General features: G+C 44.9%; 1 long non-coding RNA gene across 1 annotated transcript; it reads right to left on the reverse strand.

Moving 5' to 3' along the window:
* Positions 1 to 4,251: 4,251 nt before the first annotated feature.
* LOC117850195 (uncharacterized) lies at positions 4,252 to 5,411 on the reverse strand. The gene is made up of 2 exons (XR_004639201.2): positions 4,722 to 5,411; positions 4,252 to 4,601 (listed from the first exon to the last, which is right to left on the reverse strand). It is a non-coding gene; the product is annotated as an uncharacterized lncRNA (long non-coding RNA).
* Between the last annotated feature and the right edge of the window lie 12,784 nt (positions 5,412 to 18,195).

Raw genomic sequence — 18,195 nt, forward strand, 5'->3', positions numbered from 1 at the left:
ACAAACGCTCACATAAATATATGCGCACTTGCTCCTACGAATAGACGTACGCAACTCTACCCCTATTAGCACCTTCGAAACCTCGCTGTTGATGAGCACGTCGCGTACCACTGAAAGAATACCACCAGTTAAATCATGAAATAAATCTAGAAAAAATACGAGTACCCATGCTAAGCCGAAGACTTGTTCCCGGATGGGCAAGTTGCACCAGAAGAAACTTTACCCTGAGCTACGTACGCCCATTATAAGTTCCTCTCTTTGTTTTGCGGAAAATCCCATTACTAGGGCTATTGATTTTTTTCTCTAGTATTTTGGGGCTACAAAAATAAATGAAATGGTTACAGAAATATCAAAACGAAGCTAATAAACAATGGGAGTGGAAAGGAAAACAATTTAAGGCTCTTCCACTTGTGTTTAAGATCAATGTTGAGTTTCATGAGCATTAAATTGTATGCCACATCAAATTTTTTCTAACTTGGCAAGGTTATTATGAGGAGAGAAAGGGGGAGTTTCATCGTATGTGAAAGGAGTTTCATCCCCATGGTACTCATCAAGCATAGTTATTAAGTTCTCAAATCTGGATAACTGTACAATGAAATTATGCATTGAAGTTTCATATATTTCAGCAATAACTACCGAAGGTAAATTCTTGGTTTCGATTCCTATACGCAAACAAACCTAACCCAGAGATTGTATTTATCTTATGTTGTACTTCCTCCATCCACTTAAGGAACGTTTTGTTTTGAAAATAAAGTAAAACTTTAGAAAATTTAACTGACCATTAATCAATTGTATACATTCCAATGTACAAAAGTCTCTTAATTAATATTTGAACTGATATTATGATTACGTTGATTTCATATCAATTGACAAGATAATGAAGAGAAATCAAAATAGTCAAAAAAAATTAAAAATATCTTGATGGACGGATACTCCATAGGTTCCAACATGTAAGATGTTGTAGTTTTGTCCTTATTCAAACCTTCCTAACTTGATTTATTTGTAAAATATAGTACAAATGCAAACGATCACACCAAACTTGCATTTACAATTAACATGAAAAAAATTGCTTGCAGATGTCAAAGCTATAGAAGTTTGACCATCAATAATCTTGACACGACTTATAATTTTAAGTGAAAGCAAAGGAGTATTCTCTAGTTTTTTTTAAAAAAAGGAGTATTGTGTATCAGTTAAATTCCTAATTTGGCCAAAGCTAAAATATTTTTAAGGAAAAAAATTAAAAACATAGAAAATGGCCATGTGTGTGATCCAACCCCATAAGAGTTTTTGTTGCTTACGGCCGGATGGTATGTTGTCTTTTTCTCAGTTTCACCTCCTCAAATTACGTGATGAGCTTACTTGGACTTGTTTTAGTTTCTATTATGTAGCATCGGTTGACAAGATCTCGTGGTTTGAAAGGATAATGCTAGTGATGTTGTTTACAACAATATATATATATATATATATAGATATATATATAGATATATATAGATATAGATAGATAGATAGATAGATAGATAGATAGACACACACTTGAAATATCTTTTTTATTTAAAATGTTATATTTTATAAATTTTCTAGCCAAAGTGACGTCTTATAGACCGTGTGAAACTCTGTCCTATACAACTTATATATTTTTTGGAAAGGGCAACAAGAGATTTGCCACAAGTTACGACTTATATTTTTAGTACAACGAGTTTTGTTACAATGTTTGTTAAGTACCAAGGGCTACTTCCAGGTATTTTTTTACGGATATCCAGATTAAGGATATCCTAAGTCAAAGCAAATAGGACCAGGGCTCGCCTCATCATTGCCCGACTAACCAGCCGCATCATTGCCCGACTACCCAGCAGTACCCGAAGCGGAGGCCCAGACATCGAAAAGAATAGGCCGATGACCTAGCCTAAGACATCCCACAGAGGCCTAGGTGTAATGATGGGCCAGGCCTATCACGGCCCCAAGGCGCAGCTAGGTCTGCCTGATGGGATGGTTGCAGACGCGCCTGCGTGGGCCGAGGCAAGGGGACACAGGCCGGCAAGTCGGCGCACCATTTTCCGTGCCTGGGAGGGAAGGACAACCACATCCAGACGAAAAACCTCCAGTCGGCAATGACGCTGTAGTGCTGACTCGGGCCATACCTGGTCAGGCACGCCAGTTCCCGTTCGCCATGATAATGGCGTCAGGCGATGTGACTGGGAGCAGGCGCCGCCCCCAGATATGTGTAGGGGTCGAGCTTGATAACCAAGGTGGTCTGGGTATGAGCCCACACGGAAGGTTTTCATGGAGATAGAGCCAGGAGACGCCCCGACTGAAGGGAGGGACCCACCACGGCTAGCTAAGGGGAGGCGCCCGACAGCGTAGTAGACCCACGACAATTGGCAATGTAACCCTCCCATGAGCCATGTATATAATGGCAGAGGGAACGAGAAGGGGATTCGACCCCCAAGTAGAACACACACATACACATCATTTGTAACCCCCTTCTACAAACTTGAGCTCCCGAGCCTAGGATTAAAGAATCCGCATCACGAACTGGACGTAGGGCAAGTTGTCCAAACCAGTATAAACATCCTGTGTCTCGTAAGCTAACCCATCCAAGGATTCGCGCAGCAAATCTTCACTAGTTGACGTTAACGTCGACACTTTTTTCTTTAAATTTTTATGACAGTTAGATATGAGGAATTTAATAAAAGATAAATTAATTGAGCTCCTTTACAGTGGTTTAAAAGTAGCCACCTGTACTTGTTGGTACTTTTGTCTCTGATTTTTTCTCCACCATCTGATATGAAAAAATAATTAAAAATTTTAAATTTAAGGAAAAACAATTAAAAAATTTAAATTTAAGGACTGTCTTTTGTACTTATCCCACCTATTTATTACTTCTTGGTACTTTTCTTTAGGTATCTCTATGTACTTCCTATCTAAAGGCACAATTTCTCTGGATGGACGGCTCATCATTGTAGAAGGTATAATCTTGTAATTTCTGTGGATCGCATTGCAATCTACAGTACTCACTCTATGTACTTCCTATCTAAAGGCACAATTTCTCTGGATGGACAGCTCATCATTGTAGAAGGTATAATCTTGTAATTTCTGTGGATCGCATTGCAATCTACAGTACTCATTTCTGTGGATCGCATTGCAATCTAGAGTACTCTAAGAAAATGCTGCTGCTGCTTAGTGCTTTCTTGCATGCTTCCAGCAATATATGGTATGTATGGGGCTAACTGCAAACCAGAATCCAAAGGTTGGATTCCCCATGAAGGAAACTACGTACTCTCTTCCAAGAAAACGAACAAATTAAAGCTCATACATGGCTCATTCTCTGGTGCTGACGTTGGCTGCAACTGCTACTGCGAACGAACAACCGTGGAAGCATATGCATGGAGCTTTGTACGCTAGATCGATAGGCACTGCTCGCTGGGGGTCCGTAGCTACCAAGGCACCAAGCTCGAGCTTGTCACTTTACGGCAGTGTACTTCCGCGTGAAGGAGGTACATTATAGCTGTTATGTAGAGCCATAGGTCGACTTTTTATTTTCTTCCTTAGAGAGCAAGGAATCAAATGGGAAAAAAAAAGGGCTACTCACTCAATTTGTAACGGAGAGGGTATATGCAAACCATGTTTATGCCTGAGTGAAGGTCTTTCATTTTTTTGGATTCTTACCTAGGTCGTTAATCTTTATCTTTACCTAATATAATATTAAAGGTAAAGCTTCAGTAAAAAATCTTCATACGAAAACCGGTGGTAAACCGGACTCCCACGTGAAAACTCGGGGTCAACCGGTTCGGCTAACAGTTTTTATTGTTGAACCGCGCGGTGTGAATAAAAACATACGCTATGAATAAATTGAAAAAACAGGCGCTGTAAATAAATTCAAGAAAAAAAATTCAGCAAAGCTTCGAACCTAGGATTAAGACCGAAATAGCATCTAGCTGCACCACCACAACATGTGCTTCCTCTGTGAGGAATGTAAGATCTTTAATTTTTGTTTGGCTCGGTGTGGGTTGATTTAGTTCTCTTCTTTGCTGTTTATAGCCTTCCAGAAAAATAATCTTATAATTTTTTGCTATATCAATAGAAATGCAGTTCTCTTCTTTGCCTATTTATAGCCTTTCAGGAAAATAATCTTATAATTTTTTTCTATATCAATAGAAATGCACACGTCGGGTGCTGTTCGTTAAAAAAAAAATCTTAGGGGGGCTGTTAACTCTTGATAAGACGGTGGTTAAAATTGGCCCGATCCAGCAGTGAACTTGCATTATTTCAATACACCTTTTTCAATTAATTAATTATTATCTTTAATTTGAGACGGCAGTTAAAATCAGGTAGAAGAATCAAACCACAAACTTAAAGGTTGAATTATCAGCACTTTGCTTCTCCACTGCGCGAGTTTGCCTGCTGTTCGTTCTTCCCGGCGACAAGTGCAACGATGTAAAAGCACCGGAAGACCTATTGGACTCCGAGATGCTCACGCATGGCTCGATTCTCAACTGAATTCGGCAAACCATCAAGAAGAATAGAAGAAGAGGATGGCCGACGAGAAACAACAGAGGCTGTTCTTCGACTTCATCATCAGTGACACCTCTGTTGCCGACATTCTGCAAAGAAGAGGCATCTTGGTTTTTCAATCAAGAACTATATCAAAGACATCGCAACAAAGAGGAAAGGAGCATCGGCAAATCAGCACCAAACATGGTAAACATTCATGCGATTCTTACCCTTTTGGTGTGTTACCATGGCACTGCCTGCCGTTTTCCTTTTTCTGCACCAAGCCCTCTGTCCGTGTGCTTGCACGGGAACGAGCGGATGCACGCGGCACGCAGAGGCCTGGCTCTTGCAGCGACGCCCGAACTGAGCCTGACGGCGGTAGGTCCCACCCTGCCGCTCACCGACGACTGTGGCTTGCAGCCACGCTCGCGACGAGCGGCGGCCGAGCCCAGCAACGCCGGCTCAGCCCGAAGCGAAAGATCGCGGCGTGCCGCGGCATGGCTGCGCCAGGCTCGTGGCGGCAGCCTCGCCCGTGGCACGCGGCAGCGTCCGCCTGCTCGCGCCCCTGCGGCTGCGGTGGCGGCGGCGCATGCCCTCCCGCGGAGGTTCCGAGGCGGCCCCGGCGCTCCCACGCGGCGCGGACGGCGGCACCGGAGCCCAACCATGACAGTGGCTACGGCCGTGAGGCAATCGATGCGCGAGGATGAGGCAGCGGCCGAGCGGCGGACGGCGGCGATCTGCTCGCCATGCCGAGGGTGCGGCGGCCGGTTAGGGTCTCATCCCTAACCGCTCCTCCTTTTTCTGCGGAGTCGGCAGGCCCATTTTGGGCCAAGTCGACAGCCCCAGCCCAGGTCGCGGCCCGTTCCTAGCGCATGGGCCAAGTGGGTCCAAAGTGGCTACGGGTCGAAATTAATTTTTCGGCCCTATAGCAATTGCCTTATTTTTCCTAAATTTATTTCAGCAGCAATTTACATTAATCCCCATACAATTACAAGTCATTTTGCTCTAAAATTTTGATAGAGATTTCTGAGTCTGTTTAATTCTGTTTTAGTATCAATCTTTAACAGTAATTGTACAGTAGAGTGTTTTTACTCCTATGCATTGATTATTAGACCAGAAATCTATATCAACTTTGTTAATTTGCCAATTTAATTAAATTGCATTTTAACCTATGGAATCCTCTTTAATTAATTTCTTAATTAATGATGGATCCAATGCAAATTAATCAATGCATATCTTGATATTATTTGGGATTGAACACAAGGTGATGGAGTCTTAGACATCGGCTGCAATATATTCACTTTGAATATATTAGCCCAGAGACCATGTCTACTGCAGCGATATATTCGCCCATTACTGAGAGGCCTACATCATGATTTGATGATTACCTACAAAGTGTTCTTCTAAGTAAGTGTTTGGAAATGTAGAATGGTCTACACCTATCTGGTGATTACCATCATTCACATTATTCATTGTTGGTTATACACAGGGTAGTAGAGCCTTAGGGAATGGCTGCAACTTATTCTTTGCGAATTTGTTAGCCCTGAGACCATGCCTATAGCAGCAATTTATTTTTCCTACTAGTGCATGGAGATTATCTACAAGTGTATACCAACATTGACGATGACACTATTGTCGAGGTTCATACTTGTGTGCTTACCTCCAATTTTCCAAATGACAAGATATGGATTTCAGATTATTTTTGCATTATGATTACAACATTACTATACTGATTCTTAATTTACCAATGTGTAAATAAATGAGACCTATGGTTATACATCTCATGAACTATTGGTAGCAATGAGTGAGCCCTAGGTGGGGATCCTCCGCTCCTTGTCAGATGAAATATGGTGTTCTCTTTTTATTGCGATTCATTTCCATAAGGAGTTCAAGCATGAATACCTATTGGAAGTGAAATTACGTGCTTTGTGACTTGATCTTAAAAGAGCATTATGAAGAACAAAAGGAACTCACATAGTTAAAATTATGAGTTGAATCATGTATGTCTCCGGTATCTTAAAACTGTTGTAGACTACAAATCTTGTTGTTCATAATATTTGCTCCAAGTTGAAGTTTCACAAAATTACCATTGGCCTAGGTTGAAAAGCTTAATGAACTTCTTTTAAAGCATCATCATTAGTACCACAATGGTACGGAGCTTATATTTGAGTAATGTTGAGAATAACAAGAGTTTTGAAGGTTATGCTTCTAGTCATCCAATGAACTCATTTGGTAAGTGGGAACGCAATAGGAGGCGAATATCCATTGCACAAAAAAAATATAGAGAATTGTACCATAATTCCCTAAAAAGATGCAAACTCGCATAAATAACATAAAATAGTGCATCATTTTGGTGATTACCTCCTATCATATCACAAAGACTAAATTTTGGCAATGATCTTGCATCATTTTTCCCCACAATTGTATCACCGACTTCATCTCCTGTGAATGGTAATTATTGGTATATTTAATGATCACAAATAGTAGGATTACAGAGGAATCCTAGTAGGAGTTTGTATTTTTCCTTCCTTGCAGGTACTGGGGATCTATCCTCGACAAGCCCCCGAGAGCTTCATAGTCGAATGCAGCAGCCTTCGAGTACTTTTCAGATCCTCGTCGAGTAGTTTTGTGCTCTTCAAGTACTTTGTCTTGCTGAATCTTCAAAGTTCCTCAAAGCTGCCATGAGGCTATATGGTGTGCTGCCCTTGATCGTCTAGATTTTGTAATCTTCATCTCTGGAATGTGATATGGAGGGCGGCAGAAGTCGCACCCCATACGGGGTAGCCCCCGAGCCTTAGGTTGAATCGAAGAATCAGGCTAAGGGTCAATAAAATCTTAAATCTTTTTCTTTCATCTTGAAAAAACTCAACTATTAGGTGTAGCTTATCAGCCCTCGAGCCTTGGAATGATTAAATAATCAATCCGAGGGTCTTTAGTCTTCACACCAGTCATCTTTTGAGTAGTTTTGCGGCGTGCAGCCCCTGAGCTTATGCAACAGGTGAGCTGTAGAAGCCACATTGAGTAGTTATTTAGCACTTAGCCCCTGAGCTTGGAAGCTAACTTAGCCATTGGAGATATTTTGAGTAATTGGTGCTTAACCCCCGAGCCTGAGAGTTAGCGGAGCCATTGGAGGTACACTGAGCATCCTGGAGAGTCGTCGCTGAAGCTTACCTACAAAAAGAGATGCATACATTATGTAGCATATTTGTAGAATTTGGAACTACTGAAATTTATTCAGTGATGAATATAATGTAAATATTGTGTGTCATGCTCTTGTTTTGGCCATATTTTTCCCTGAGTAGTTAGCCTGTTATGTTTAGGCTCCCAGTCCCTGTTTAGCCATTGCCACTACGTGTGATATCTTTGTCTCATGTACACATACTAGCACTGCTGCTATGGAGATTTTTGTCTCGAGTCCTAGCGTTTAGGCATGACAGAAGATCCAAGTCTTTCATGAATTAAGGCATGTTCTGCTCGAGGATATTAGCGACCATTAAGAGAAGAACAAAAATAAGTAGTCGACATTGAGACAAAAAGAGAGCGCAATTGTGCATAAAGTAGTCATTGAGACTTTTCTGCCTTTTGGCGAGGAGAGCGCGTGTTGCCGCGCATAAGATTTGTACCTCCTTAGGGTTTAGCCGCTGTGAGCCTCCAGCACTCAGTGCACCAAACCCATGGACGTAGCCTCCGAAATTCGATGTACCAAGCCTGTTGGCGGAGCTTCCAGAACTCAGTGCACAAAATCCGTGCCTATAACCTCCGTAATTCGGTGTACCAAGCCCATGGCTATCGGTTAACATGCACCAAGAATAGTTGGCGAAGTGTAGCTCTGAAGGGTAATTCCCGTCGAGCGGCATACACAAATAAGTAGTCGAGCGGAAAAATTATATGAAGTATTTAAAAAAGTGACTTAGCTTGATTCATGGACGATTGTTGACAAAGCCGTGACGGTCGTTGATGAAGCTGCGACGATTGTTGATGAAGTCGACTAGTTGGAGTCGATTCCGACTAGTTGTCGATGGCGTGATGCCTGTCCTGACTAGTTTTTAGTTGAGACGAGTAGTTGAAGTAGTTGCTGGTACGTGTACTAAAACTCCAAAAAGTAGCCTTGCACGGAGAGTACTCAAGCTGATAGTTTCCTTGATTCGTGCACGAGCAGTAGATGGAATATTGATTGGCCTTCATCGCTTCAGTATAGGATTCGGCAACTGGAGGCAATTAGCTTAAGATGCATCATCGGTGACTTCGACTCGAAGACGGAAAAATAATTCCGGCGGTATTTTTCCTGTTCGCGGGCATGGAGCAGTAGCGGATCATCAACCTTGAGTGATGCATGAAGCCATGGAGGATGATCAGCTGTAGCAGTGCGACCAGTGCTGCAGCTTTTTGCATGCAGATCAGCTGATAACCGATTGATCTCCCGCAGGCTTCTCGTATCTGCTTCGAATTGGAACTCGGTGACTTTCTTCTCGTCAAGTAGATTGATTTTGAAGATGAGGTCCTTCAAGCTCGCTTGATGATCTCGACGATCACCCCTACCTAGTGCGCCAGATGTTGGTATTTTATACCTGGCAACCTACCGAGGGGTATCCTGAGGTAGTAGATTGGTTGGTGGGGGATTGCCGGACCTAGAACTCGAAGGTAAAAGCGAGGACACAAGACACGGATTTATATAGGTTCGGGAGGATGAATAGGTCGTGCATGCATCATGATAAAGAACTTATAAAAAGGAAATGAACAACAACCTTTGCATGAATAACGTGTTAACTAATGAAGTTCTCACAAATTCCTTGTCAATCACTTAAGGGTTATCTAGCTGCCATAAACTTCAGCTGTTCACTGTCAAAATTATTCGGGCTAGTAAATGATCTTTGTTCTAGAAACATTATATAAGATAGTGGTTCAGAATTTCCTAAGTGAGGTGCTGTAAAAATAAAATTTGGCCAAGTGGAACTCGAGTTGTGATCAAAATAGTAACCTACGGCTTGCTGAAAATTCTAGATGCGCAACTTACAAAGATTGAATTTTTCAACCCCCTTCGGATCAGTCCTGTCCAATGTCATAAAAACAAAATTGTAGACCACATAGCAGAGAACCTTCTGGTAAAGTTTCATTACTTTTGGATGATTAGCTTAAGAGCTATGGATAGATTTGTGATGCACGGTTACAGAAAATTTCAGACTAGACCACAATTGGGAAATCTGAGTTTAGGACCATCTTAGAGGCTGTTTGAGCAAAATTTTTGAATAAAAAAGTTGTAGCCAAATATCTGATGAACATTCTGGTAAAATTTGAAAATTTTTGGATGGGAACTCCTCGAGTTATGAGCCAAATATCATAGCTCGGCCTGCTGAAAAACAGCCAGGACAGAGATGCAAGGATAGAACTTTTTGGTCTAGAAACCACCTGAATTGGTCCCTGAGTTGAATACCAAAGTTGTAGTACACTAAATTCCTACCAACTGACCAAAGATGAGAATTTATGGACGCTTGAGTCAGGAGATATGAATTTTCTCCTAAGTGACAGTTTTTGCCCACATTGTTTAACTGCATTTTGAACTTTAACAATCCACACATATTTTACCTTGTTCATCTTCTTGTGAGCAAGCTGAAAAATTATGTGACTAATGGAAAAGTTCACCCTTGCAGATGGTGTAGGGAACGTGTCAGAACCCTGGTGGTTTTGCACCTAGCGGCAGCAGGCAACAAACACCACCACTACCACCCCCGCCTTCTATGGAGGCGATACTAGCTGCCCAAACGGAATCGCTGCGGCATCTTGTTCAGCATCAGCAGCAGCTTCAGGGTGGGCGAAACATCCATCAGCCTCGGGTTGCGAGTTACGAGGATTTCTTGGGCACCTAGCCCCCGTTGTTCCACAAAACGGAGGAGCCTTTGGATGCAGACGCTTGGGTTCGCATTATCGAATCCAAATTCACTACTCACGGCACCTTGTCCTGATGAGAACAAACTGAAAATTGCTGCACAACAACTTTGAGGCTCAGCATGTCTATGGTGAGACCATTATCATGCGATGCTCCCAGCTGATCATGTGGTTTTTTGGGACGAATTCAAAGCTGCCTTCAGGGGTCATCATATTCCAGAGGGCTTGATGGAGAGAAAATTGAATGAGTTTCCGGCACTAACTCAGGGCACGCGTAATGTGCTCCAATATGCTCAGACCTTCAATGACTTGTGTTAGTACGCGGGTTATCATGCTGACACAGATGAGAAGAAGGGGGACTATTTCCATAGAGGTCTCAACACCAAGCTCAGGGAACGGCTGAATCCCATCAAGGTGAATAGTTATAATGAGTTGGTGAGCTTGGCGATCTTGCAGGAGGACTGCATCATAGCTCATCGTGCAGAGAAGAAGAGGAAGGCTCCAATGCCATCAGCTAGTGCCCCGACTCCAAAGTTCCGGCTGGTTCCAAATGCTCCACCCTGAGTTCCTCATAGAACCCCTCAGCCTGGACATTGGGTCATTAGGCTACCTCAGCAGTAGGGAGCTCCACGTCTCCCTAACTTCTAGCAGCAAGGCCCAAGGCCCAATGCTCAGCAGCCAGCTCGCACTAGCAATGGGAATTGCTATTTCGTCTGTGGGAGTCCCAATCATTTTGCTAAAGAATGTCCATAGAACAGGCCCCAGAACCAGGGACAGGGCTCAAATCAGAACAAGGGCAAGAGCTAGAAAGTCCAGATCAAGCAAGGGAGGCTTAACTTCACCACTCTCGTTGATCTTCCCAAGGATGCACTAGTAATGACGGGCATTTTCTCTATCCATAACCGACCTGCGGTGATATTATTTGATTCTGGTGCATCGTATAGCTTTATTGGGATAAAATTCAGTGCTAAATGTGGATTAGGTTTCTGTCACACCAAAGGGTCTTACATGATTTCAACACCTGGTGGTAAAATTGCTTCCGATCAAATAACACGTTGTGTGCCACTCAAGTTGGGTAGAAAAGTTTTCTAAACTAACCTTATTATTTTGGGAATAAACTGGATGACTCAGCATAAAGTCATGCTAGACATTGCAGCACGGGCCATCCAAATAAATTCACCTACACATGGACCTTCAAGACTTCACCTGCTAGCCCGAGAGTGCATAAATTCCTATGCCTATCCAGCAATAGAGTCCCGACTGGAAGATATTCCCGTGGTATGAGATTATGCCAATGTTTTTCTGGCTAACTTGCTAGGAATGCCACCGGATAGGGTCATTGAATTTGCCATTGAGCTGCAACCAAGCACGACACCAATATCAAAGAGACCTTATCGAATGCTGCATGTGGAACTAGCAGAGATGAAAACCCAGCTTCAAGAGCTATTAGATAAGGGTTTCATTCACCCAAGCACGTCGTCTTGGGGCTGCCCAACTCTTTTTGTGAAGAAGAAGGACGATAGTCCGTGAATGTGTGTAGACTACCAACCTCTCAATGCGGTGACTATCAAGAATAAGTATCGACTACCCGATATTGATGTCCTTTTTGATCAACTCGCCGGAGCCAGAGTATTCTCCAAGATTGATCTCTGCTCTGGCTATCATCAAATTAAAATCTAGCCATGTGACATCCCTAAGACTGCTTTCTCCACGCGGTATGGACTATACGAGTTCCTAGTCATGTCCTTTAGGCTCACAAATGCTCCAGCCTATTTCATGTATCTCATGAACTCGGTATTTATGCCCGAGCTTGACAAGTTCATTATGGTTTTCATCGCTGACATCCTCGTATACTCTGAGAACGAAGAAGAGCATGTTGAACACCTCCGCATTGTTCTTCAACATCTTAGAGATCACCAGTTATATGCCAAGTTCTCCAAGTGCGAATTCTAGCTGGATAATATGAAATTCTTGGGGCACACTATATCTAGTGAAGGCATAGCAGTTGTGTTGACGCCAGATTTTGACACGTGTAAAATCGGCATTAGGGGAAGAGGAGATTGGAAGATGCGGCGAGATACAAGGGCGATGATTAGAAATCGGTCAATTGGTGCTACAGTCAAGGATCGGCCAATTGATGCTACAGTCGAGGATCGGCCGATTGATCCTTGGAGTTCCGCTTCGCCCGACCCCTGAGGTTTGGGATCGGACGCGCCCGACCCCCCTAAGGGAGAATCTCCGCCTCGCCCGACCCCTGAGGCTTGGGATCGGACGCGCCCGACCCCAAGGGAGGATCTCCGCCTCGCCCGACCCCTGAGGCTTGGGATCGGACGCGCCCGACCCCCAGAGGAGGATCTCCGCCTCGCCCGACCCCTAGGGTCTGAGGTCGGACGTGCTCGACCCCACAAGGGAGGATCTCTGCCTCGTCCGACCTTAGTCCCCAGAGTCGGGATGAGTTTGAGCCCTCGACGTGTGGGTCCTGATCGGTTACCTCCATGCCAAAGAGGCGATCGGCCGATTAGGAAGTTGGAATAGTTGGGCCGATGTGGGCTTAAAAAAGATTATGAAGATGAAGAAGGGGTCAGCCCATGAAGCGCGTGAAAATAGTACGAATCGTACTTGTAAATATTCGTTTTCTGTTTAAATTTAGGGATAGAGTTCTAGTCGGATAAGAGTTTTTTTTTGTTTAAATTTAGGGATAGAGTTCTAGTCGGATAAGAAGTCGTCTGTACGGGGCTATAAATAGCTACCCTTGTAGATCTGTAAACAACAATCAACTCAATACAACAAGCTACTTTTTCCTCGTACTTACTTTCAAGCAGGCGACTTCGCCAATACTTTTCTTCTTTTCATGAGTTCGTACGGGTTGGCGGGGCTGCATCAACTTGACCTCCGGCCGATCTAGTAAGTTCCGTTTATCGAGTAATTTCTAAGATTTAACTTCGGGCGCATCGCTGTCGTTTCGTTTAGATTTATTCACCAGTTATCGATACTTACTAGAATTCTAGGTTTTACCTGTTGTTCTAGTTTTATCACCAGTTATCCAGCTAGGAATTGATACTTTCGGCTTTTCTTGTACTTTGCTGTTTAATCTACCTATTTCCTGCATAGCCGATTAGATCTGTTCCTAGTGTTGCTACTGTAGCGTTGTTTAGATTACTCTAGTAGTTTTCTTTATAAACGTTGCTTGGTAATCGGTTGCATCATAGCCGATTTCCTTATTACCGCAAATCGGCCGATTCGCTGATAAGCTTTCTCAAGATCGGAACCTTAGCCAATCGAAACCCCTGGGAACTAACACGTTTATTTCCTTGCCAATCAACAGGTCAGATTTGCTGGCACGCCGCGCGAACCGCACCAGGGCGATCACCCAAACAGGAGCTAAGCAGATTCTCCGGGGTCGTGTGTCCGACGCTGGGAATTTGATCAGTGATTTCTAGCGCCAACACACTTTTGGCACGCCCGGTGGGACCAATACAACCGCCACCATGTCGAAAGCTGCTGAAGTCTCCGAAGATAACGTCATCGAAGTGACAGAGGCAGATCTCAGGGACGACCAGAAGGAAGAGCTAGAGAGGCAGACAGCATACTATCGGAAGGCATGTCTGCAGTCCTTCAGTCGCACCAGGAGCGGGGAGACTATCAAAAAGGCTCCGTTTCCAACTCCCCGCCAGATCACAATCACCGAGGACTCGGACAAGATGTCCGAGATGGTCCAGCAATCCGTCTATCAAGCTTTCATCGACCAGTCCCCGGTGCTTTCTAATACGGTGTACAATGCCATCATCAGCTCCCTAGCCAGCGGTGTATCTCAAGGGTACCAGGGGCCGGCATATGCTCCGCCGATTACGGCTCCGAGCAAGAATATACCTTATTCGGCTTCTCAGCCGATCCAATTTCCAGTTGGGGTTTCTGGCGCTTCCTCATCATCGACCCCTATGGGGTTTAATGGCACGCAACACCTTCATCCACGTCCCATCCAGTTGTCCTCTGCGCAGTTTCCTCCGGTTAATCCAGCGCCTTGGGGGGCACCATCAGTGACGGCCGTTCAGGATCAATCGGCCAACCATGGAAGTCCCCAATTCCAGGCATCTTTCCAGGTGGCCGCTCAACCAACCATGCCGCCGTACCAGCCTGTCGCACCAGAGATGAGCAAAGCAGCAGAGCTCGTACTATATGAGGAAACGAGCGGCTCATTCAAACGGCCGACCCTGAACACGCAACCGGCTATGACACATCAAATGCCACATGCTTTCACTCAGCATTAAGCCATCCCGCCGCCAATATACCAGCACATACCAGTTCCTCAGCCGACGGTTTACCAGCAACAGCCGGACTGGTCGGCACGAATAGCAGAAGTGATTCAGGAACAATTCGGCTTGAAGCCGAAGGCGCAGACCTACACCTACAGGACACCGTACCCGTCTACGTATGACTTACTGCCGTTTCCCCATCGGTATAAAGTTCCTGACTTCACCAAATTTTTGGGGCTGGACGACACCTCAACCGTAGAACATGTGAACAGATTCATCATCCAATGCGGAGAGGCAGCGGCACAAGATGCTCTACGGGTGCGACTTTTCTCGTCATCCTTGTCTGGGTCGGCCTTCCAGTGGTTCACAACCTTACCGCCCAACTCGATAATTACATGGGCCGATCTGGAGAGGCAGTTTCATAAATACTTCTACGCCGGGGTACATGAGATGAAGCTGTCCGATTTGACCAGCCTCAGGCAGAGAAGCGACGAGCCGATATCCTCATATGTGCAGAGGTTTCAGGAAATCAGGAACAAATGCTATTCTCTAGCTCTGACTGATGCACAGCTGGCTGATATAGCCTTTCAAGGTCTCCTGCCTCACATCAAAGAAAAATATGCCTCTCAGGAGTTTGAGAGCTTGAGCCAAATCGTCCACCGATTGTCTGGTCAAGAGGTACGCTCTTTCGATCCATGGAGGAACTTCCAGAAGAAGGTGGCATACTTAAAAGAGGTTGAGGCCGAAGAAGATGCAGAAATCGGTCTTGCAGAATGGGTTAAAGGAAAGAAGCCGATATCATGTCCGTTCGGCAAGAAGGAGCCAGAAACGTTCGGATTTGACACCTCAAAGGCCGATAAAATCTTCGACCTCCTCCTCCAGGAAGGACAGATCAAGCTCTCGCCATACCATACTATTCCTTCTGCCGAACAGCTGAAGAAGATGAAATATTGCAAGTGGCACAACGCTACTTCCCATGACACTAATGAGTGCAAAATCTTCCGGCAGCAGATACAGACGGCCATTGAGCAGGGCAGACTTAAATTTGAAGTGCCAACAAAACCAGCCAAGCCGATGAAGATCGATCAACACCCCTTCCCCACCAACATGGTTGACATGGGGAAGAACTCAGTCCAAACCAAGGTGCTGACATCCGAATCGGCTAAAAAGAGTGGCGCCATATTGATCTTTGCTTGATCCATATTTGCAATTTTAGATTGCGTATTTACCGTTCTCTTGCTTGTGTTCTTTGATTCGCTTGCAGGGAAAGCCTTTTCGGCGAGATCAATCAAGTTGTGTTTGGTTGATAATTAACAGAGCAGTGGTGCAGCAGTTGCAGGGTTCGAATCGTGTTTGATTTGAAGCCGGATCATCAACGTCGAGTCTCCACCAAATCGAGTGTATCTATACCTATCGGAAGATCAGGCCAGTGCTACATCAAACGGGGAGTGGTATACCCAACTGAGCCCAGAGTGTCCCACAATATGGAAGGAAAACCCTCCCAATGTAGGCACTCTGAGTGCACCCATTCCATTCATGTCCACCACGACATAAACGAGGTCAGCTATCTGGAGAACAAAAATCAAAAGAACGTGTGAGAACTAGATAATCACTTATCAAGAGTGAAAATAGATTTCTGGAAAGTTAGAAAAATAATCATAACTCAAAAATTATCCATCCAAAAATTCTCAAACTTTACTAGAAGGTTCCTCAGATATTTGCTACAAGTTTGGTATTCAAGATCTTTGCTAAAACAGCCTCTAAGAAGGTGATAGATTCAAATTCACACGGTGGTATAATTTGGAATTTCTGCAATACATCACAAATATGACCATAGCTCCCAAACCACTTACCCAAAACTTTTGAAATTTTATCATAGGGTGCGCTGTTAGGTTTTCTACAACTTTGGTTTTATGACACTGAACAGAAAATGAGCCTAAGGGGGTGGAAAAATTCAATCCTTATAAGTTGTGCATTCTGGGATTTTCAGCAAGCAGTAGGTTACTATTTTGATCACAACTCGAGTTACACTTGGCCAACTTTTATGAAATTTTTACAGCATCTCACTTAGGAAATTCTGGACCACTCTCTTATAGAACATTTCTAGAACAAGGATCATTTACTAGCCCGAATAATTTTGACAGTGAACAGCTGAAGTTTATGACAGCTAGATAATCCTTGAATAACCGGTAAGAAATTTTGCGAGAACTTTACTTAGTTAACATGCCATCCATGCAAGGTTATTTTTCATTTTCATTTTGCAAGTTTTAACATTATGCATGCACACACTATTCATCCTCACAAAACCAACAACTGCCAACTGCTTGGACTTACGGGGTTAAAGCCGGTGGTAAGGCAACAATTATGACTCTCCCTACAATATCTAGTAACAAATCTAACCGTTCGTTAACTTAACGTAAGTGCGGTTAGTGTACCTACAGAAGATCACATATACAATTTAATTTGAACCTTTCGTGCCAGCACTCACGAAAGTGTCCACAATCATTACCATTCACTATAGAAACGGTACCTGCACGATTTCCGTTGTACGAGCAACGTTCATACGCTATTTGGCGTATTCACTTTTTATGTGCTGCCATCATATTTGCATATGATGCCATTGGTACGTTACAACAATGCGCTTCCTGGAGAAACACTAGATGTAGTCCCGGAGAGACTCGTCCAACCCCTGGCGGCAGCTCCGGAGGTCCCAGGAATTTCCAGGGTGCACGTACGTGCCCTGGAAGTTCCCCACAAAGATCTCCTTCAGGTTGTTCCAGTTACGGATCCGACCCGAGGGGATGTGTTCCAGCTAGGCTCGCGCCGAGTCGGCTAGAAACAGTGGGAGATTGCGAATGATGAACAGGTCATCATCCGCCCTACCGGCCTGACATGCCAACCGATAGTCGCTGAGCCATAGCCCAGGGTTCGTCTCCCCGGAGTACATGGCCACGTTAGTGGGCTGCCTGAAGCGTGCTGGGAACGGCGCATTCAGGATGTGTGTGGAGAAGGCCCTGGGCCCTGTTGGGTCGGGGCTCGGGCTGCGATCTTCTTCGCTGTCGTAGCGGCCACCACGGTGGCCGTGATAGCCGCGGTCCACTCCATCTTCTCTATCCGCGCGGGAATGCCTCCTCGCATCCAGAGTGTCGTGGGCATCGCAAACGGGACCGACACGCTCATGGATGGACTGAGCTCCGCCTCCTGCGGGCGGCGGTGTCCGTCGCGTGGGCGCGGCCCGGTTCTCCCCAGGGGAAGGCTGGTGGACGGACTCCCCACGCCTCTCGGGAGACACGGTGGGCGCTGCCCTACTAGCGTTGTGCCCGCGTCGTCAGGACGCGGAGCTCTCCGCCTGCTGGACGGCGGCGCACTTGAGTAGGTTGCGTACCTCTTGGTACGCCTGGCGCTCCTCGGGCATCGCAGGCTCGGGGAGTCGTCGGAGCAGGGCCGCCGCTGCGGCGATGTTTTGGTTCACGCGGGCGAAGAGTTGAGGGTGATCTTTGTCCGCACAAATGCACTACTGGATGTCGCACGCCCGTTGTCATGCCCTGCCTTCATTGCGGGGGCGCTC

The sequence above is a fragment of the Setaria viridis genome, chromosome 3, assembly GCF_005286985.2.
Source record: "Setaria viridis chromosome 3, Setaria_viridis_v4.0, whole genome shotgun sequence".
NCBI classification, from domain to species: Eukaryota; Viridiplantae; Streptophyta; class Magnoliopsida; order Poales; family Poaceae; genus Setaria; species Setaria viridis.